Source organism: Magallana gigas, chromosome 4 (assembly GCF_963853765.1).
Source record: "Magallana gigas chromosome 4, xbMagGiga1.1, whole genome shotgun sequence".
Lineage (NCBI taxonomy): Eukaryota > Metazoa > Mollusca > Bivalvia > Ostreida > Ostreidae > Magallana > Magallana gigas.
In genome coordinates, this window is record NC_088856.1 from 4,251,583 (window position 1) to 4,274,551 (window position 22,969).

The 22,969-nt window shown below is 31.9% G+C and overlaps 2 long non-coding RNA genes across 2 annotated transcripts; one reads left to right on the forward strand and one right to left on the reverse strand.

Annotated features, from left to right (window-relative positions):
• Positions 1-3,066: 3,066 nt before the first annotated feature.
• Positions 3,067-6,420, reverse strand: LOC105321394 (uncharacterized). The gene is made up of 3 exons (XR_898949.4): positions 6,283-6,420; positions 4,541-4,754; positions 3,067-4,061 (listed from the first exon to the last, which is right to left on the reverse strand). It is a non-coding gene; the product is annotated as an uncharacterized lncRNA (long non-coding RNA).
• Positions 6,421-21,544: 15,124 nt separating this feature from the next.
• Positions 21,545-22,553, forward strand: LOC105321393 (uncharacterized). The gene is made up of 3 exons (XR_004596810.2): positions 21,545-21,571; positions 22,142-22,280; positions 22,464-22,553. It is a non-coding gene; the product is annotated as an uncharacterized lncRNA (long non-coding RNA).
• Positions 22,554-22,969: the final 416 nt, after the last annotated feature.

Here is a 22,969-nt window from a genome sequence, read left to right on the forward strand (position 1 = left end):
ATTTATGAAAAAGTACCAGCATTTTTTTGGCAAATATTGCATATGGATACTCCATTTCACTGGATACTGTAGGTAGTGTTTATCAATTCAGGATTGGCATGGATTATGGATACAGTTCACATGAACGAAAACCCGGTTTGCTGTCACATTGACAGCTTTTCAATTGTATATTCTTTCCTTCTATATTTTCATAGTCGTGGGAGATAAACTGAATGCATTGTTACATGTAATATGTTCTTAGATTATGAAATTCACTGTCAATTATGCAAGAATCGAGGCCTTTCTGGGGAGGGGGCCGTATAATAAACATGTAATTTTATAAGGTCATTGGATCACTCGGGTCATTTTCCTTTGCATTGTTTGGTTGTAGAAATTAACTGTATGCATGTTGTGTGCAGAATAAATATTATTGAACATGAAAAAAGATTTACCATTGTATGCCCATAGGTCTCTTTTGACCAATCTGATATTCTTCCAATTCTGCCCCCCCCCCCCCCTCGCTTTTTGTAAATAAATGCTTATCAAACATAAATTTGGATTAGGGTGAAGGATCCAATATGAAGCTTAAAATGCAACAAATGAGACCTTCCGACTGGACAATGTAAAGATTATGATACTCATGCGACCGTCAATGACTATGAGCTTCTTATATTTGTTAGTTATTGTTGTTTGTTGTTGTTAATTATGACATCATTTTAATTCATAAATATGAACTTTGGGACAAGGCAATCAATAATACGACATTTAAACCTTCATCACTCAAACATCATGATATATAGCTTCCATTAAAGCGCTTCCATCATTAATTTTAATAATCAAATGTGAGTTATAATACGCCGATGGCCAAAAAGGTAGTGATGAGGCAGGTCATAAAATGCAACATTTGTATGTGTTATTTCCTAAACAATGTATGAAAGAACAGTATTGTTTCATTTGGTCGCATTAAAGTACGCACTACTCCATGTTCTTTTAATTTAAAGAATCTTCATAAAGATTTGATCACAGAAATTTGCTCAGTCAATTTCAGTATTTTCAAAATGCCTTATTCCGTTTTAGATTTAAACAATTGCTGGGCAGAACGAAAAAAAATCGTTCTTTCAACACTAGCTGTCTTTTTGAGAAGTTTTAACAATTAAACAATTGCTGGGCAGAACGTCTTTTTGAGAATTTTTTTAAAAATATTTTAATTAGTATACACACAAACACAATCATAAATGACATGCATGTACGAGTTCGTCTTTTGTGCTTGTGACAATTTCAATAATCAGTGTAATCAATCAATTGATAAAAAATATCATTTAAATGAACTTTTAGAATTTTTAGTTTTTTAATTTTATTTTAGAAATGCGACAAATACATGTTGTGTGTTTCTTCAAGCTCTTTATAGAATCTAGGCTTTTTACTTAATTGAAGTATATTGGATTTCATATATTGATTCAAATTGCATATTAATGAGCATAAAAATTTAATCAGATCAGACATGATATCACAAACGCTAAAATATTTTTGCTTAAAAGCGATGCACTTCATCGCAATTTCATTGAAAACGTTAACTAACTTAATCAAATTAAACAAATTGAGGTGAATGAGAAGGAATGGGTACATTTCTAGATGACACGCGAAAACCTTACGAAAATCCTCCAAAAATAGCTCACTTATAACTTCTTATCTTAGTGGTTTTTACTACGAAGTCAACAGTGTGGACAAGGTGTCAAAATAGTTTTGAATTTCTAAAGGTTCTTAGAAACTCTGATTAGAGAGAATTTCAAAAGAAAAAATATGTTGTTTTGTGGATTTTGTAACAATTTAGAGTTGTTCAGGGAATTATTACTTAAGACATAAAAAAGTACTTCGAAGAAACTTTGGTTTCTAGCTCTTTAGATCTTTTAATTTTTTTAAAAAAATTTCATTGTCACCAAAAAGAACAACCCACCGCTTTCATTTGTCTTATTGATTGCTTTATATCATTTCAATACCAAACGTTGTTAAATATGTATATATTTTCACTTTTTATTCTCATATAATGAAATAAAGTAATTTTAGAACTGTGTTTGATCTTTTCATCATGTCATGATCATATTGATTATCAATTTTTTAGCAAAAAAGAACTGTACCAGCATAAAACATATCATATTTCAGTGTTTTGTGAAAATAAACATAAGAGGAATATAAAAAAAATGTAGCAAAAGTTTAAGGATCCCTATGTGCAGATTTTTAAAACAGAGATTTTTTTTACTGTGACATTAACTAGGTCTTTAAAAAGTCTTACTATAAATCAGAGTATATTGCAAATAAGTCATTATAATCTTTTTACTCCATTTAGTTTATGCTGAACCTGTCAGTCTCTGTTTAACGAGGAGTGGGTGTGAACAGCATTGGCATCGGAAAAGCTGACAACATAGAGTATGTTAGTTCCTGGAGTGTACATGCATGATATATTGGAGAAAATAGGTAAAGTAGGTGCATAAATGTGAATAGTTGCAAATATTTTTGTTTTGAAGGAAGTAATTCATTACTATGGAATCATATAAATTTGCAAGGCCCAGTTTTCGTGGATTACGTGTTTTGCTTATACAGGGGGATATATTTTGGTCATGTGACGGCTATGATATCTTAAAAGAATGGTAACACGTTCTAACTTTGCTTTCGTTGTTAGGAAGGACTACCAACACATACCAAGAAATTGAGCCATCATAAAGGACTATTATAATATATAATGTGGGCCTAAAATGGCCCCTTAAAATAAACATTATTATTTACTTTAATTCTTTGTTTTCTTTGTACAGATATATATGTGATGTTTTTACATTGTGTTCATTTTGATTCAAGTACCCACAATTTAGAAATATGATATCATAAAGACAAGCTTTTCTCGCCATTTTTACAATTTTAGCATAATACAGCTTGTTTCCAAGCAGTTTTTCTTTCAGAAAACATACAGCGCATGCTTGAACAAACAAAATATTTTAATTAGAGATGTAACTAGCCAACACTAAAAACTGACCAAAAAATGTCCTTTTTTAAGCATGCGCTCTTTATTTCCCATTCGTTAAAAGATAAGAAAAATGTCAATTTTTAATCTATTTTGATTGAATTATAGAAATAGCGACACTTCTGACGTCATATACTGCAAATGAGTGCAAATAAATCAAATAAATGGGTGAAAAATATATTTTTTATCAACTCTTCTAAGAAATAACATAACATTTTATTGTTCCCGAAACACTTTAAAAATGGCGAAATATGGGGCCAAATTCAACTCATATCATATATAGTACTTTAAAGATTCCACAGTATTTGCCTATTATTACAGAACCAGCCAGAGTAAATAATGTGTTTAGGATGGATTACACCGTATATCTATTCGGGTGACAATGCAATCATTCACACCACTTTAATTTGTGAATTGTGTGTTGCGCCTGTTTATAATAAGATTACAAATCAATGAAATATACATCATCATAGCACATTGTTTTATAATTAAAACACAATTGTTAAAAAGGCAAACAAACTAGAAGGATTCAATGTTTTTGTAATTGTTTGTTCTGATCTTTAGGTATCATTTCCTTTAAAATGTTTAATAACATATCTTACAGTGTTTTCCATTCTTTTTCTTAATTGGATTTGCTCAAACATTTGCAGCAAATCTGTTTGAGAAGCTGAGTCTAAAAATAATAAAATGAAAATAATGTGTACAGCTCTCTGCAAAAGTCCAGCCCAACTATTTTCAAAAAAGTACAATTTTACCCCCTCATATAGGAATAAAGGTAGGTAAAGTAAATGTTTCCCAATATTTACAGGCGTGTAGCATATTAAAATTAAAATATCATACAATTCAGAAATAACAATTTCGACTACTGATCTATAAATACATTTAACAGGCATGAATATTATCATTGCTAGAGTGTAAATGATTTCCCACATAGGCAAACATAAGTCGCGACACGGAGGATACAATACACAGCGCACAAATCCAACTGAACTTTGGAGATCGACGAGAAGGAATATCATCACCAAAACAGTGGCAAACAATTTGCTCCTCTCAGCGTAGTTTGGAAAATCTATAAATTAATAGAAGAAAACATTTTTTTATAATTTAGATCGTATGGTCATAAACCCGTTATCTTCGTATCGAAGGAGCTTGAATAGGAGCATGCAATATACTATTTATATGTTTAATAGATTTATAGTTTTATAAAAATCGTTTAAGAGCCTGCACACAATCCCTTTAATCGTGCTATTGAGTATCATTTTTGGCAAAGATATTTTTCTTTGCCATAGTATCTCACTTAGAATCGCTAGTATATCGACTGTACACTCGATATTCTAAAAGTATTTGACGATCAATCACTTACTAACGTTCAATTGTTAAATTCCAGAAAGTTTACCAATCAATTTACTTGATTTATCCGTATGACAAATTGTAATTAATCTAAAGAAAATCCGCTTTGCAACAGACACAAAAAATGAAAAATATGTGATTCCAGGATATATGTAGATAAATAAAATTTTCAGATCTGAATAACAATTTAGACCGTACCATTTTCATTGGAAGATGCGAGTTTGACAGGTTTGTATGATGCGATGTTTCCTCTGCATAATGGACAAGTCCTGTTTCCCCACGTAGAGATACATTTATAACAGAAAGTGTGTCTACATGGTACGCAGAAATGTGGGTTAGAGGTTTCCTCGTAACAAATTGGACAGGAAGGCATGTCAGTGATTGTATATCTCAATTTGTTTCCTGCAACCCCCTGTAAACAAAGTTCAAATGACAAGCGTTCTTTGCAATGTATTTACAAAATAAATATTGTAACTTGTTTGTTATTTTTACAAATGTTAAGAATCAAGTTCTGATATCTTTCGTTGGCACGGATGTTAGCGCAAAGGAGTCTTCAATGTGGAAAAAAGTCGGAGTGCCCGGAAAAACTCATGTGTCCCAGCTGGCAATGACCATACCCTCTTATATACTACTAATGTCAATCAAAGGAATCGGTCTTGGGTTGCAGCAATGATGAGCGAGTGCATTACCACTTAGCTTTTTGGATAACTGTTTTACAGCAGCATTAACAAACACAACAAATAACCCCATCCCTCCAAAATGTTGCATAATAATTTTCAAAGTTAGAAGTTCTAGTTGTTAAACATTACATCAAAATGTGATTTGTGTTTATTGTTATCGGACTGAAAAGAACTCGATAGACAAGATGAGCTATTTTGGGAAAGTTATACTTATTTTTTTTTTATTAAACTGAGAATAAGACTATTGTTGCGAATGCCTCTGTTAAAACTTTGCTGAATGGAAACTAAAGTAAAAATTTCCTTTATCATAATTACTCAGCTCATGTTTCCACTAAGCAGAAGGAAATGAATCTGGTTACATAATCATACCTGGCAAATAAAGTAATTGTTGCGTCCCTTTAACCGGACTTTAATCGATTGCGTTTACGAGCGACTCAGTAACGGCCATCAAGAGAAGAATGTGCACCAACGTGTTAAGTAAAGCATTTCAGTAAAAAAAAAACCTAAATAGATACCTTTTGGGCTTTAAGATAAGTAGTTTGAGACTAAAAGCACTTAAACATCAAAATTATAAGTGGGGGTATTTATGTTTGTTATACACTTAATTTAGTGTTGATAATCTGTTGAAGATATAATGTAATTAAAAGATTTATTCTACATTTTTAATTACTTTCTTAGACAAGTCATAGTTTTGCAAGTTCTTCTGCGGGGTTACACGAGACATGCAGATCTCTGCTGGTCTATATATGTGTATAATGTATTTTTATTGTGTCATTATGTGTTTTGGCAAATCTAATTTGAATTTTGATATTTGAACAAGTTAAAAGAGTCTTTTTTATTTTAAAATCTAACATTTTGCTGCACACTGCATATAACATGTGTCCTTTAACCATGATATTTGTAATAAAATAAACGGTTCATTGTAACAAAAATCATTCAAAGATAAACACGTTTAAAGAGAAACAAATAAGCAATTGTAAGTCACTTTCAATTTGGATCTGTTGGTAATATATTTAGAATAGAAAACGAAATCAAACTTACGAAATGTTTAAAATAAAATACATATATGATAATTTTGAAGTTGCTAGGAAAGAGCTTTAAACAAAACACGGTCAGAATATATAAACAATCAAGAAAGACAACTAAATCGAAAAAATAAATCGAAATGATATTGATGTTCAAATATGTTCAAGATTAATTGAAAACCTTACAAAGTTCGTCGAACACTTCCTCCCTTTTCAAAAAAAATCTTTACATTACCTTTCGGGCAGACACAACGTATTTTGAACCGAAAGTAAAGCTTCCTCTTTGTTTCGTTATTAGGTAGGACCCCTTATGTGCTTACGTGAAGAGGTTGTGGATAAGTTTTATTTTCGGAAAGTGGCATTTAAACCATTATCGTAAATGGTTTACTGCAATGCTTTGATTTTATTTAGTCAAACACATTGTATATTGACATATATTTACATTCTACTGTGTTTTTCCATTAAATTCCGTGATGTTTAAATGCCTCTAAATGCAACACCTATTCACTGCGTATGAATTTACATGTAATTTACATAAGTAGTTCTCAAACAGTGATTTCTATGTAATCGGTTAAAAAATGTATTTCATAAATGTTGTCAAAACACCATGTTTTATAATTATTCAACAAAACAGTTGACTTTATTGTTAAAAGCAACATTTCAATAGTTATTTTTCATGGATTATATTTTCATGCTCGTCGATCTCATCTCAACGGTCTCTGTGAAAACCAGTTTAAACCGGTATTACAAATCAGCTGTTCTTGCTGTTACTAATTTACTCCCTCCGTGGTCTTCACTTTATATCGATTTATTTCAGTAAACAATTGATTTCTTCAGTAAGGGAATGTAAATATAAGCATTAAATGATTTATTTTTGACGTCGTCGTGTCAATAACTGCCGTCAGGTGAGCAGACAAATTATCATAACGCGCTAACGCGCGTTATTCAATTTGTCTGCTCACCTGACGGCAGTTATTGACACGACGACGTCAAAAATAAATCATTCAATGCTATAATAACAATAAAAGTATTATTTCATTAATCGTCCTTCTTCAGGGAAGACGCATAATCTTTAAAAGTCCTTTGTGAATGCATAATGCATAATACAATAACCCATTCAAAGTGTTATTAATTGGACCTTAGAAAATGCCAGAACACATATGGCGGCCAAAATTTCGTTAAGTTTTCATTCTATTTGTAAGGTATAAGAAAAGATTGTATTAAACGTTAACTCATATATCATCAAAGTACTGAGAGTACTGAAAGACGGGGTCTTGAAAGTTTGAATTTGTAATTGTCCTGGATTTCCTCGAATATGCTTCCAAAATTTATGAGTTTGAAATATGTGTTACAATCTATGTTAATTCGGCTTTTTTGCAATTGTCTGATACTTTGTCTAAAGAAGATGGGGGAATAAGATGGCGCAAATTCCCATTCGGTTAAGTGGTGAAATACAATTTTGAATTTATTTTTCCCCAATTAAATCTATTCAAATAAATTATGATATAACTTTGCAAAAGCATAATTTCTAACAATAGTCAGTTTTTAATATATTTAACAAAAAATAAGAAAAAAAATATTGTCGGAAATTTTGGTGGTATTGAACCCGTAACATAAAAACCCTAGATATATAAGGTTAGCTTATGCCAGGTACTCTAACCACTGAGCCATTTCAGACACAACAAAGTGGGCTTTTTAAATATTATGTGTGACTAAGACCACGAACTACCCGACTTGTATTATTTTTTCAAAACGTTCAATTGTTGGGATACAAAATGATATTTTTTTAGTATAGTGGGTCATCTCTCCGCGTTTTTGTTGATTGTTTTCCACTAGACCTTAATTAGACTATGAGAAAAGTATGGAGAACAGACCCACTCTATAAAAGAAAATGCCTTGAAGTTCTAAAAAATGACAGTATTTGCAGGTTTTGATACGTATACGCCTGTTTGAGTCAACATATTCCAAGTATTGAACATACCTTTAGGTTAAAAATCAATGATTCGTTAAATATATGGTGTTTTAAATGATTTTTAAAAAACCCATCAGATTTATTGATACTTTAATTTTTCAGTAGCCTGTCCGACCGCGTATGGGCATTTTACATGCCTTATCCACCCATCTTCTTTTACTCTATCCTGGTCTTCATTATTGTAGAAAATTGACCCAACGGTATATTATGTGAAATCAGACCCCAAGGAAAAATTTTAAAAATTACTACTAACTGGGAAAATCAAACAACTATATCAAAGTAGAAAAATTTAATCATTAGATTTATTCAATTTTGTGATCCAAGGGAAAATCCATAATTCGGATGGTATCTTTAATAAAAGTTTTATGAAAACCCCGAAAACTCTAAAACTGCTGAATTAACAAACAAAGTTAGCCATTTGTATACCGATAACAAACACAGGCACCTGGCGTTAGAAATATTTTTTGTACAATAAGATTCCAAGAACTTTGACAATAAAAAGATTTGTCACGGTCGCCATTTTGATTTTTAAGACCGACTTATCTGACACGATTTTCTTCATTTGCGATTCATGCAAAATTAATAGGTAAAAATAAATCCGTTCGCAACTTACTATTTTTTATTTGTAAACTCGTGCTTCACCAACACGAATTACGATACAACCGTTCCTTTCATTAAAAATCATACTCCGAAAATCAGAGACATAAATAACAGTGATTGTCAACTCCGCCATTAGCGTGTAAATGTTACGGGACCAACCTTACTTTGAGAACTACAAGTGCAACAGCAATCTTGTATAGTAAACATGAACCTGTAAATATTTTAGGCATGTTTTATTTATGAAAAATTTACAAAAACTCTTTATTTAGTTTTTAAATTACTTTTTTAAAACTTATTGACTTTTCACAAAGTAATAGTAATGCATTACTTTACTCATGTAATGGTAATGTAATGCATTACTTCAAGAAAATTAAGTAATGGTAATGGTAATATAATACCCTTATTCATGAAGTAATGGTAATGAAATGCATTATTTTACAATGTAATTCACCCCAAGCCTGATTCCAACTAAGCCGGAAAACATGAACATTTAACTTGGTTCTTCAATCGATAAGATTGTATATATTATATGATGTTTAAGGCTTCCAAAATGTATAATCTATTATACATTTTGCTTAGAATGCATTGTTTAAAATTTAAATTCAGTTTAATCAACTAAAGAGCCAACAAACGAGAAGGAAAATTCAGACTTGTTTTTATTTTCTTTGTACAAAATTCATTTAGAGACGAACAGCAGTCATACCGCAAGTAGACTGGAAACCAATGAAACACCTATTTAATTTGTAAAACATCTGTGTATAACCCGTCCCGATTTAAACTTCGGCTTGCGCATGAAGTTTGGTAGTACTAAGGTGAAAGATTGTCAAAATAAAATTCAAAACTTTTCAAAAATGGCACATTGCGTTTGGGAACTTTAATTTCGATTCCACCATCAACCTCTTCTATTGATAAGTGAGCTCGTACACCAACTGAATCGTCAACGGCGCTGTGCATTCCACATTTGAACCCAAGCAAGAATATTTTGATCAATAAAACTATTTGTTTAAGTCCTCTGTGTATAAACAAAATTCTATTTAGAAAATAAACAACTTTAATGCGTGTTTTTATAATACATATTTACTGAAATGCATGAAAAATTTCTGCACTATTTTCTTACGCGTAGAGTCAATTCATGTGTTCTACGCGTGCCTTCCGGTTTGAGACCTCGGCTGAAAGTAAACCACTAGACGGGGTCACGTGACCCAGTCTAAAAACTAGGAACTTCATTATCGAATCAACTTTTATCTTTATTTCAAAATAAATAATTAGTATAAAATAGACATCCTCCGTGTGAGCGATTTACCAAATGATTTAGAATTTTATTATGTCATTATGTCATTTCATTTTTGTGTTATTGTGCCGTGTCATTTACGACACGTTATGTAATTGTTAAAAAATTTCAATGCCCATTATACAGGGGTGGGAGCTTTTCTTATTTTCTCTGTTTTGGAGGTGGGGGTGCTGGGTGTGGCTGTAAACTGGACATGTATTTTTAAAGTCACTTGTGTCACTTGGATAACCTGTTGCCGTTATATTTTAGAAAATCTACTTTGATTTAACGTGCATTGTTTACTTGTGAAAATAAACTGTGCAGTATGAATAAAACTGCATATGACAAAAGTTTGACCATCAAACATCGCAGTTCCCTTCACTTTAAAAGTTTACAAACTGAGCTTTTTCCGACCCTCCCCCCCCCCCCCCTCCCTTTTTGTGAATAAATATTTCTTTAAACATCAGATTAAGATTATGGATAGGACTCTAAAATGAAGCCTATTTGCAAAAACGATACCCTCTGACTAGTCGGTCTAAAGGCTATGGTACTCAGGTGACCGTCAATGCCTTATTTTCATTAGTTGTTGTTCTTAACTGTTGTTAAATATGACGTCACTTTTATTCATAAAAAAATTGGGACAGGGCAATCAATAATGCCACATTTCGTCCTTCATCAATCAAAAATCATGATATAAAGCCTCTATTTAAACGCTTCTCATATGAATTTTCATCAGAGAGTTATAATACGCCAATTGCTATTGGGTTGTCGATGAGGCTTGTCGTCATAAAGATTTGGTTTTAAATAATTGTTAAGCTAATTTGAGTATTTTCAAAATGACTTATTCTATTTTAGATTTATACGTTTGCCAGGCAGAATGAAAGTTTTCGCTCTTTTAACTCTAGCTCTCTTTCTGTTGGGGCAGTAGTTTTTATGTTTAAATCATTTTACACAGAAACAGAACCCTAAGTGACATGCGTGGACGATTCCAACTTAAAAGTGTTATCAATCAATAAAATGATTAAGATAAAGTTAAAGAGTTTTTAGCAACTGAGTGTTTATTTTATAAATGTGGTAACGTGTTGTCTGTTTATTCTGGCTCTTCCTAGATTCTAGTCTTTTTACTAAATAGAATTATATTGGGTCTCATTTACATTGTATAATAATGTGCATTATAAGTTCAAACATTTCCGACATTGAATAACAAAACATGTGGAACATTGTACTCGATTAAATATACGCTTAAGATACGCTAAAAAATTCTGTTAAAAAGCAATGCGTTTCATTGTTGATTTATTGAAAACTTTACTTTATTCAAACAAATATAAGTATAGTGAATAAGAAGGAAGGAATACAGGCCTATATTGAAGGCGAAAATTTTCAGTAAACTTGCCTAGAATTTTTCAGTTATAACTTTATACCTGAAAATATATCGCAATTGTTTTGATCTTTTAAAGGTTCTTAATACTTTGATTAAAGAAACAATTTCCTTTAAAATATTTTTTGTGGATTTTGTAACAGTTTGGAGTTGACCAAGGATTTTTTTTCAAGACATAAAAAGTTTTTTTTGGAAAGTTTGGTTTCTAGCATTTTTGACATCACAATGCATTCGATGCGCTTGACCTCTGCAGCGGGAATAGCAGCACAGGACTGGCAGGGTTATTTTTGAAATACATTAACAACTGAAAGATTTTTCTTAAATTGTTAGACTTCGGTTTAAAAGGAAATTGAATTTTAAAACTGAACTTTATTTATTTTACAACGATTGATTAGCAAGTTCTACAACTTATATTAATATCTCTCGTTGGCACGGACGTTAGCGCGAGGGGGTCATTGGTGTGGGAAGAAGCCGGAGTACCCGGAGAGAACCCACGTGTCCAAGCGGGCGACCACCATACCCTATCACATACCACCACTGTCGATCACGGGGATCGAACTCGGGTCGCAGCGGTGACAAGCGAGTGCATTGTCCACTACTTGGACACCTTGAATTGAATTTTAATACTATGCCTTGATTTGATTAATGTCATTACCAAAATTATTGCAAAGAAAACTTCATTATTGGGTTTCTCTCTTCACCATTTATAAATAGCATTAAGAAAATAATGGCCATGATATACCTCTTGATGTAACTCCTACAAATGAACGTACATTTACCTCGAAGAATTTTTTAAAAATTTATTTGGACAAAAGGAGCACCGCTCTCATTCCTTTTATTGATTATTTTATATAATATGGATTTCAAACATTGTTGCTAAATATGTATCAAATATTTTTATTTTTTTCAGATATTGAATAATTGTATTTTCTGAACTGTGTGTGATCTTTTGTTCATGTCATGATTATGCTGATCATCAAATTTTGAGCCTACGATAACCGTACAAGCATTCAACTAGTTATTTTTTATCACATGTATAATGCTTAATGAAATTGAACGTTAGAGGATTATAAAATTGTTTGCATTTTTGCAACAAAAGATTAATGAATCTTGGTGCAGTTTGTTAAAAACACAATTTTTTCTTTCCTAATGTGACATTAACCCTACGTCCTAGTCAACCGTTTCTTTGAATGCTTTGTTTTACGACAGTATATATACTCTTTACCGAAATTTGAACTATTTTACAAATGTTTGTTACGTTGTTTATCAATTGTACGTCATTTAACGTTTTATCTGTTTACATCAACACTTTCTATGTTTATGAACTCTTATAAGAGAATAATTAATTACTAGATTTTACCTTTAAAATTTTGCTTATTTTTCTTAATTGATTTAAACACGTTAATAGTTATTTCAAATGTTTAAAATTAGTTTGACTTGAACAAAACACATATGTAATTCATACTCTAATCCATTGCTCGATAATATATATGATATAGTTGCTTTCAGAAATAAAGTAAATAGCTTCGTTAAAAAAATGTTTTCTAAAGTGGACGGATGCCATCATTCTTAGAAAAAATACACAGATTGTCGTGTATGAATGAAATATTTTATAACGTTGAATCATGAAAAATTGCAGGAGCTAGTTTTCGTGGATTGTGTTTTTAGCTGAATCGTGGGGATAGCATTTCGTGCATTACTTATTCAATTATAATGGGCTTTTGTACATGACTTATCTCTACTGTTTTTGTTGATATCGATGATATAGATATTATCTTACAATAGTTAAATAATATCATTTCGACGTTATTTTGCATTGATGTTGTCTTACCTTGGTGTCAATATCGACGATATCGTGTCGATTTGCTTATGTTCACAACAAAAGCCATCTGAACTTAATGTCGATATTGTCGATATCGACGATATCGTATCGGTATCAATTGGCAACGTGAACAAGTACTTCCGAAATTTTTACCAGGTGTACAGTTTTCTCGATATTGAGTCGGTTTTGAAGCTTAACAGTTACAACCGAGATCATCATTGCACTTCCATGTTATAAATGTCGATAACGCATTTTGTAAACGAGATCGTCGATATCGACAACAAATTTACTCTTGAACATGTATGAAAATACCTCTAAAATTGAATTACATTGTATCTTAATGATTCCACAATATTCGCCCATTGTTTACAGAACCAGTAACCAGTTTTTGTTTACACCGTATATTTCTCAAGGTCACATTGCATCCAGTTACACCACTTTTACAATTGTTTGTTGCGCTGATATGTGTTAATAATATGTAATAAAATCAATGTGGTATACAGAATGCATGTACATTATTCAATAACTATAATACATTTGTTAAAAAAATCCGTATAACCCCCTAAAAAAATTCAAACAAACAAACAAACGAAAAATATAAAATATTTCAAATTAATTACACTGTTTTCAAGGTATCCTTATCTTTGAAAAGCTCAACAATGTGTTTAATTTATAATGTCTCTAAGTTTTTTTTATTATATTGTTATAAAATTCGCAGCAAAATTGAGAATAATTGTATTATGAAAACTATGTGTACAGTTTTCTGCAAAATTTCAGCTCAACTGTTTTCAAGAAAGTACGATCTTACACCCTCATAAAAGAATAAAGGTTTTTAAAGTAATTGGTTGTTTTTTATTCTTATTCGTTTCACTCAAACGAACATAAAATATTGATGAAATAAACAGAAACTTGTGAGTAGGACATGAAGCGCTCTGAAAGTGCAAATTAATTAAATTGGATATAAATAACTGCACAAAAAGCACCTTCGAATTGTAATACTAGTACACAATAACTTTCACGGTCATTCATCCCAATAACAGCCAATAGATGAAAAGAATAAACAAACACTACTACGTGTTTAAGTAACATTTATAAATACATTTATTTACAGGCGTGTAGCATATTAAATCAAGATATCATACAACTCATAAAAAACCAATTCGACTACTGATCTATAAATACATTTAACAGGCATGAATATAATAAATGTTACGATGTGATTGATTTCCCAGTTAGCCAAACATTTGTCGCGACAAGGAGGATACAAAACAGAACGCACAACTCCAAGTGGACTTTGGAGGTGTACGAGATGAAATACCCTTACCAAATTAAAAAAAAAATTGAAAAACAATTTGCTCCTTTCAGCGTAGTTCGGGAAATCTGTAAAGTATTTTTTTAATGGAAGGTGCAAGCTGGATAAGTTTGTATGGTGCTATGTTTCCTCTGCATAATAAACCAGTCTTATTTCTCCATCCAGAAATACATTCATAACAGAATGCAAGTATGTATTTTGATAGCAAGATAAAAACGAACAACAAAAGTTGTAATGTGATGAGCGGAAACAGTCCAAAGAACATCAAGAAATCTTCAAAAGAAACAAGAATAATTTTTTTTCAAAAAACGAAATGAAAGAAAACATAGATATTTAAACAATTAACCACACGGTGCCCCAAACACTCGCACATCTTTCACTTAGCTAGAAAATAATAGAATATGCAAAAAAGTATGACTATATAATTTGATTTGGAAAATACACTTTTACACTCCTACTGATATCAGCTTCATAAATCATTGTCCTACTCTGGAACTGTAGTCCTGGACTAAATATGGACATAATCACTACCAAACAAAAGCACATCGTCGATATCATTGGCATTAGGAGCATTGTCTACTTTGACAGCATCAGCATTAACATCACCGTCATCGATTTTATCGTCATCAAGATCCTCGTCAGTAATAATATTACACTGCAATATGTAAACAATATCATAACACCACGATTAAGGTGGTCCACCCTTAACTAAGGCGAATTTAACAATTCTGTTTGATCTATACTACATCAAACACGTATTTTTAAGTTATTTTAAGGCTGACTAAAACCAAACTTGAATGTATGTGTGTAGTCAATTAAATTCACTTTTTGCACTTATAACTTTTTTAAAGATTTGTCTGTCTTTCAAGAATTTTTTTAAAAATCATCTTCTGAAAATATGTATGGTAAATTATGAATTATTTTAGCATTTTCGAAGAAAGGGAAATCTTTTGCAACTTTTTATCAAGAGAAATGTGAGAAAATTACTTGTTCTAAAAAATATATACCTTAAAATGCATTTTCCCCATAGACTTCAATGTTAACTTCAGTACATGATGAATTTGTTAATATTTAATTTTTTTTTCAATTTCAGAGGTGAATCTTCATTATTTAAAAAAAAAAAACCTTTAAAATCACACTAAAATTTTAGTAACTAAACTTGCAATCTATTAGATATTAAATATGATAGTTATAGATGGCCTACATAAAAGCGGCATGGTCACGATTTTGGTCAAATTCTATTTTTCTGTTTTTATTATGTACAATGCTTTAGGAATGCATTTGCAATGACCAAATGGAATTGGAGAGTCAGTAGTGAAGTTATAAGGAAGATACCTGACTCATAATTCTTTGTCATGTAAACAAGGCTCGTGCCCAGCTTTTGTCTACATTAGTTCAAAATACCGGTAAAAGTTCTTTTTTAAGCTGATTTTTCCATCTTCTTATTCAATTCAAGCATGAATAAACAGAAGTTAACGTTTACCACATTCATTTTCGCTCTAAAACTGAAGTTTTCACTTCAACGTTCAAAGTGTAAACAAACGCTTTGTTGACATTGCAATGAATTGTAAGCTCTGTAACTCGCTTTAACTCAACGAATGACACTTAAATTTTGGTTGCCTATTAAAAATGCCTCACTGAAGCATTGTAAACATTAAAATCAGAAAAATAATTTTTGATCAAAATCGTGACCATACCCCTTTAATTTACAACATAATTACAATACTTTCAATAGTATTATATGACGACGTTTCCCTTCGGGTAGCTTAATTCCCCCTTACCATTTAAATGAACATGTAACATGAAAAGTGAAATAAAATAAAGCATATAAGAATTACCTTTTAAAACAGATTCTTAATACAGTAATAGAAAACCCTAATAATTGAAAAAGACAAATTCTGTATAAACACTCTCGCTAAAATCACAGTTCAGCGCACACAAGGGTAACACAACGGTAAACAATAGCTAAGGTGACTTTATACGAAGAATGTTTAAAACTAATGAAAAAAAAACTTTACATTAATTTAAAGAAATTGATACTCATGGCGACCCGCTTTCCGTGTCCTTGTTGCAATGTTACTTTTGTAAAAAGTTGCCATGCAGGCTTCATTAATGCTGCCCCAATACATTCCTCTTACTCGTTGGACAACTCTGTCGGGTATGCCCTAGCACTTATTGGTCGGCTGAGCCAAGAATTATGGGTAAAACTTTTTTAAGTTCGTTCGATTTAACAGTGATTGTCACAATAGTTACACCTGGCGACAGTTACTTTCTTCAAGAGTTAAGATTTGATTAAGGTTTTTGTTTAAAAGGTAAATTCCTGGTTATCCGAATGTCCTAATGATTATTTTGAGCATCCAAGGATTATGAATGATCAAGAAATATAAGACAGAAAGGAATATTATTATTATGTTTATTCTGTTGAATTAAAGTTGAACTTTGTGTGTTTTGAAATTTTTATTGATAAAAATGTATTTAGATATTAAAAAACAATGTTTCCAATAAATGGAAAAAATATGAACTTTTGGAAGTATAAACAAGGTTATCATAATTCTTAACAAGAGGCCCAGGGGCCACATCGCTCACCTGAGCAACAATTGCCTTAATTCTGATCAAATTAGCATTACAGTATCAAAATATATTGACAACTGAGTACAGTAGATCTTGCTAAAAAAAATTGAAAATCTGCCAATTTTTATCAACCTCTTATTTTTTGGTAAATACCAAGCCCCTTTTGTTGTTGTACCTGTAAGAAGATTTTTCTCTATTCCTATATACCCCCCCCCCCATTTCATGGCCCCATTTTTCTCTAGGGAATCATGGTTTCATCAGACTTAAATCTGCATAACCTTTGCTTTCACACTAAGTACTGAGTTTTGAACTGAACACTTTCCCAGAATAGTTTTAAAGATTTTCTCTTTTATATATTCCTATGTAAAAATTCAAACCGCCATCACGGTCCCGCCCTACCACTAATGACTGTGATTTTGCAAACTTGAATTTACACTACCCAAGGATGCCTCTACACATGTTTAAACCCTTTCTGGCCAAAAATTCTTTAAAAAGAAGATTTTTAAAGATTTTCTCTATATATTCCTAAGTAAAAATTCATCCCCCATTGTGGCCTCACCCTACCCCTGGACTATTATTTAAACAAACTTGAATCTATATGATCTGGGGATGCTTCCACTCAAATATGGCCTTTCCAGGCCTAATAGTTTTGAGGAGAAGACTTTTAAAGATTTTCTCTATCTATAAAAATTCATCCCCCATTGAGACCCGCCCTACCCCCAGGGACCATGATTTGAACAAACTTGAATCTACACTTCCTAAGGATGGTTACATGCCAATTTGAGATTTCTTGGCCAAATATTTTTGAGAAGAAGATTTTTAAAAGATTTCCTCTATATATTCCTATATAAAATTTGATCCCCCAATTGTGGCCCCACCCTACCCCCGGGGATCATGATTTGAACAACCTTGAATCTATACTATCTGAGGATGCTTCCACTCAAATTTAAGCTTTTCTGGCCTAATAGTTTTTGAAAAGAAGATTTTTAAAGATTTTCTCAATATATTCCTATGTAAAACTTGATCCCCCAATTGTGGCCCCACCCTACCCATGGGAACTATGATTTGACAAACTTGAATTTACACTACCTGAGGATGCTTCCATTTTAATTTGAGCTTTCCTGGCCTAATAGTTTTTGAGAAGAAGATTTTTAAAGATTTTCTCTATATATTCCGATGTAGCACTTGATCTCCCAATTGTGGCCCCACCCTACCCCCGGGGATCATGATTTGCACAAACTTGAATCTACACTCCCTGAGGATGCTTCCATTTCAATTTGAGCTTTTCTGGCCTAATAGTTTTTGAGAAGATTTTTAAAGATTTTCTCTATATATATTCTTATGTAAAACATGATCCCCCTTTTGTGGCCCCACCCTACCCCCGGTGACCATGATTTGAACAAACTTGAATCTACACTTTCTGAGGATGCTTCCACTCAAATTTGAGCTTTCCTGGCCTAATAGTTTTTGAGAAGAAGACTGGCTCAGGTGAGCTAAAAAAGGTTAAGTTTACAATACAATAAGTTTCTGGAAGAAGAGACTTTGAAAATTTTCTTAATAAATATTGACAATTTTTTTACTTTTTTAATCTTTAGTTTTTAAGATCTGTGTACAAACATAGAATTGTGAGCAAATCTCTGTATCTTGCTTATAATTCGAAGCTTAACACTCAAATATGGTTAGTAAATAGAAATTGTACACAATTAAAACACAAGAAACATGCACTATAACAAATAAAGAACACAATTTATTTTTTCGAAATGAATCATATATATACATGTACATGTATATACCTACATATTTCCGACAGCGATATCAAACTCTATTTAAACTGAATAAACTCGAGAAAATGCCGAGCATCTCAACAAAACCTATTGCATTAATCTACCATTACGCAAAATATAATGCCGAATTACCGATAGAATGAATTGTATTTCAGTACTTTTTTGATACATCAGATTTTGCTTAATTTGCGCAGGTAAACAGTTAACTGTTTGATTTACCGAAGTCTCTGTTTGATTTGATACGTAAAAATCACGAAATACAGACGATAGTTCCCAGGTTACAAAGCATAAATAATGAAAACGAAACGAAAATCAGAACAAGCTAACACCAACGTCATGTGTGAAAACTTTCAACGCGTTGAAATATTTAGCCTCAATTTACTACACAAAATCGGCACCAATATATTTTGCATGTTTCAAAAATTTCCCATCATTCGCGAACTGTTGCACAACAAGCAAATTCATCATAGTCAGATCGACCCTTTTTCGTATAATGTCATGGCTGCTTTAAACAAAGAACCTCGTTTTAGATGTATGGAATACGAGACTTGGTAAAATGGGTACGCAAACCCGGGCCGTGGCAAAATAAAAGCCGGGGCAGATCGGCAATCGTCAATTCCAAATACGCATTATTTTGCAGCAATATTTACAGCGAATACAAATATACTGGTCCATCATATATCCTGAAATTTTAATGAGATTGGCAGATTAATAACTGCCAATCTTTTGTTTTGCCCAGGCCAAGTCTTGTCTACCCATTTTACCGGATGCCGAATCCGAAGCTATTAAACTGATTGAAACACGCCTTTCCTTTATTATTATTTTCGTAATAACTCAGATTTGAAACAGAATTAGACCTTAATTTTTGCAATTTATATTTTCCTTCCCATAAGGATAATTTATGCTAAACTACGTTGAATTGGAATCAGTAGTTCTTGAGAAGAAGATTTTTTAAAATGCACCCCCCTTTTTCTACAGTTTCAAGGTTTTCTCAGCTTTGAATACAGATCGGACTTTTATTTCTGCAATTTATATTCGCCCTCCCATAAGGATGCTTTGTGCCAAATTTGGTTGAAATTGGATAAGCGGTTTTAGAGAAGAAGTTCAAAATGTAAAAAGTTTACAGACGGACAGACAGACGGACAGACGGACGGACAGACGGACGGACGGACGGACGACGGACAAAAAGTGATCAGAATAGCTCACTTGAGCTTTCAGCTCAGGTGAGCTAATAATGCTAGAATGCCATTGTTAATCAATATGCATAATTGCATTGGAAAATGGAATTATGCTATTTAGTCGAATTTAAATCATTGGTCGATTATAATTGGGTTACATGTGTCTAAACAGTAATCATTTAACCAAATACGTTTCAGGATATTTCTGTTTGGAGTAGAAATAATCCTGTACTGGATGTCTTTGTACAGGTAAACATTACGAACAAAACATCGTTTTCTGTTTTCGTTTACAACATTACATGTTAGGTACATGTACCTGTTACATGCAATTAGGGGAATCTTCTATTTTTGGCGCTTTAAGTCATAACTTCTGCGTATTTCTTCAAATTATACAAATTATTATGAAAAGTGCACGGAGGTGATTATAAATACCTTGTAGCTTCTTTAGCTTAAAATATGACCACTGAGTATATAATATTCTGTTTTAAGTGAAGAAGATGATAAAGTAAAAGTGACTGTGCATCTGGTTTCAACAATGTCCAAAATAAAATCAACACGCAATTATTTTATAAATAGATGTGCTAAACTTAACATGCTGATAATGTTGAAACACATTGCACCTTTTGATACCTGTAAACATATTTATTCGTAATCATACACATTCAAATAAATAACCTATCTAATATATGACACATTGCTTCCTGTTTTATTCTATAAACTACCAAATTACTATACAAAAGGCTTACTTTACGCTTCTGTAGCCACATCGAAATCATTATTTTCTGAAAAAAAATGATATGCCTATCATATCAGTATTACATATCAAAGATATGTGTTGGTGAGGGTAGGTACACTCACTCTGTACTAGTTTCACCCAGTACCGTCAATTATGAAATTGTCATGATAAAAACAATATTTCAAACAATGGTATAATTTAGTAAAATATCAACCTAACGATTACGTTTTTAGCGACATGTTATAGTTTTTATTTTAGGAAACAGCTATTTAAGCTCACTGCTTTAAAAAAATATCTTTGCAAAACCTAGATTCCCATGGTAATGTAATAAAGGTGTATCCATGATACAGGGTTGCACTTGCTTTACAAAACAATGTCGTAGAGATTTCCTTAAGATTTTTTTCAGATCTGACTTCACAGAATGATATTATGCACTTCCTAGAAAGTTATTATAGTTGATGAAAATATCCGCTCTCTAAGGTTTTCAATTGAATAAGGGTAGGTAAGAAATGCTATGGGAGAAACAAGTAACGCTACCGCAATGAGTTCTTTTTCATGAATGAAAAACTTTGACATGAAGTTTTTATTTTAAATACCTGCAGCGTGTATTTTCACCAGAAGTGAGTAATGATACGCTTTTGGCTAGTGGGTTGTTGATGAGGCTTGTCATAAAATGCAACATATGGAAGTGCGTGATTTTTTAAACAATACATGTATAAAAGAGCAGTTCTGTTTCATTTAGTTGCATTAAAAATTACTTTATTCCACTTTCTGGTAAGCTCTAACACTTATACAGTCGTCTTAAGGTTCGATATCAAATATTTGTTAAGCCAATTATAATATCTTCAAAATGTTTATTCCATTTCAAAATTATTTTTAACACTAGCTGTCCTTCTCTTGGGTTAGTAGTTTTTTTTAAAATCATTGTAAACAGAAACAGAATCCTAAGTGGACGATTTGTTTGTGTGTGCTTGTGACACGTGTAATTAACTGAAAGAGCAATCGATCTCTTATCAAAAGAAAGCAAAACTTCATAATAGAAACGTTTACAGTTTTAAGTAATTCTGGGTTTATTTTAAAAATATGGCAATCCATTTTGTTAGTTTCTGTATCCTCTTAATATAATTTGGTCCTTTCATGATATTTATATTTTCTGCTGTCTTTGTCTGTGATAACATTATGAATCAATTTTAAAGCCTAAACCTCACTAAAGAGCGTGTCTTATAGCATAACCGAAATTGGATATTGAGGTATTAGCTGCACCGCGTAGTGATATATAGCATGTGTTACATGAAAAAAAATAGTCGCTTTCATTTATATAAGTAAAAAGGAATCATTCTTTGAATATTATGAGATGATAATTTCGGTCGGAGCGTAGTCAAATCTATCATAGAGCCCTAATTGGATTTGACTACGCCTCACCTAATACTCAAAGAATGATTCATTATTCCTAAAATATTTCTTCATTTAGTTTATGCTGATGTAGCTGTTGCTAATTATGGCTGTCCAGTCCAGTATTGGTGTAAAAAGAGTTGTGTTCGAAGAGGTTGCAGAACTGGATACTGTAGGATTTGGAAATGTCGTTGCCGCGGTTGTGGGAAACGCACAGGGTAAGTCCGTATATTTTGTAAATAATCCCATATATTAGACATAGTACCATTAAATCTGAAATTGCTGCATTGTTGCAAAAACATAATAATAAACAATAAAACAAAGGCAAAACTAAAAAATAAATTTTCAGCAAAAACACGTTGTTTAATTTTTTGTTTTTTTTTATTTTCATTTTTTTGTAGACGTTAAGAGCCATTAACCCTGGACTGATAAATACATTGATACAGATTTTTCTATAATATTGTGCACCAATAAAGATTTAAATAAACAGTTTGTAAATATTAACACGCTTATTACAAACATATTCATTCCAAATAACTATATATGATAAGAGTTAAACTTGGCCCATATAATTCGTCATTATTTAAAGTGTTTCGGGTACAATAAATTGTTATGTTATATTTTAGAAGAGTTGGTGTAAAATATATTTTTCACCTATTTATTTGTTTTATTTGCACTCACTGGCAATATATGACGTCAGAAGTGACGCTATTTCTATAATTCAATCAAAATTAGTCAAAAATTTACATTTTCTTACCTTTTTATGAATGGGAAATATAGAGCGCATGCTTGAACTAGGAAAAAAATGTCACTTATTAGCCTTGGCTAGATATATCTCTGCTTAAAACATTTTGTTTGTTCAAGCATGTGCTCTATGTTTTCAGAAAGAAAAACTGCTTGAAAACAA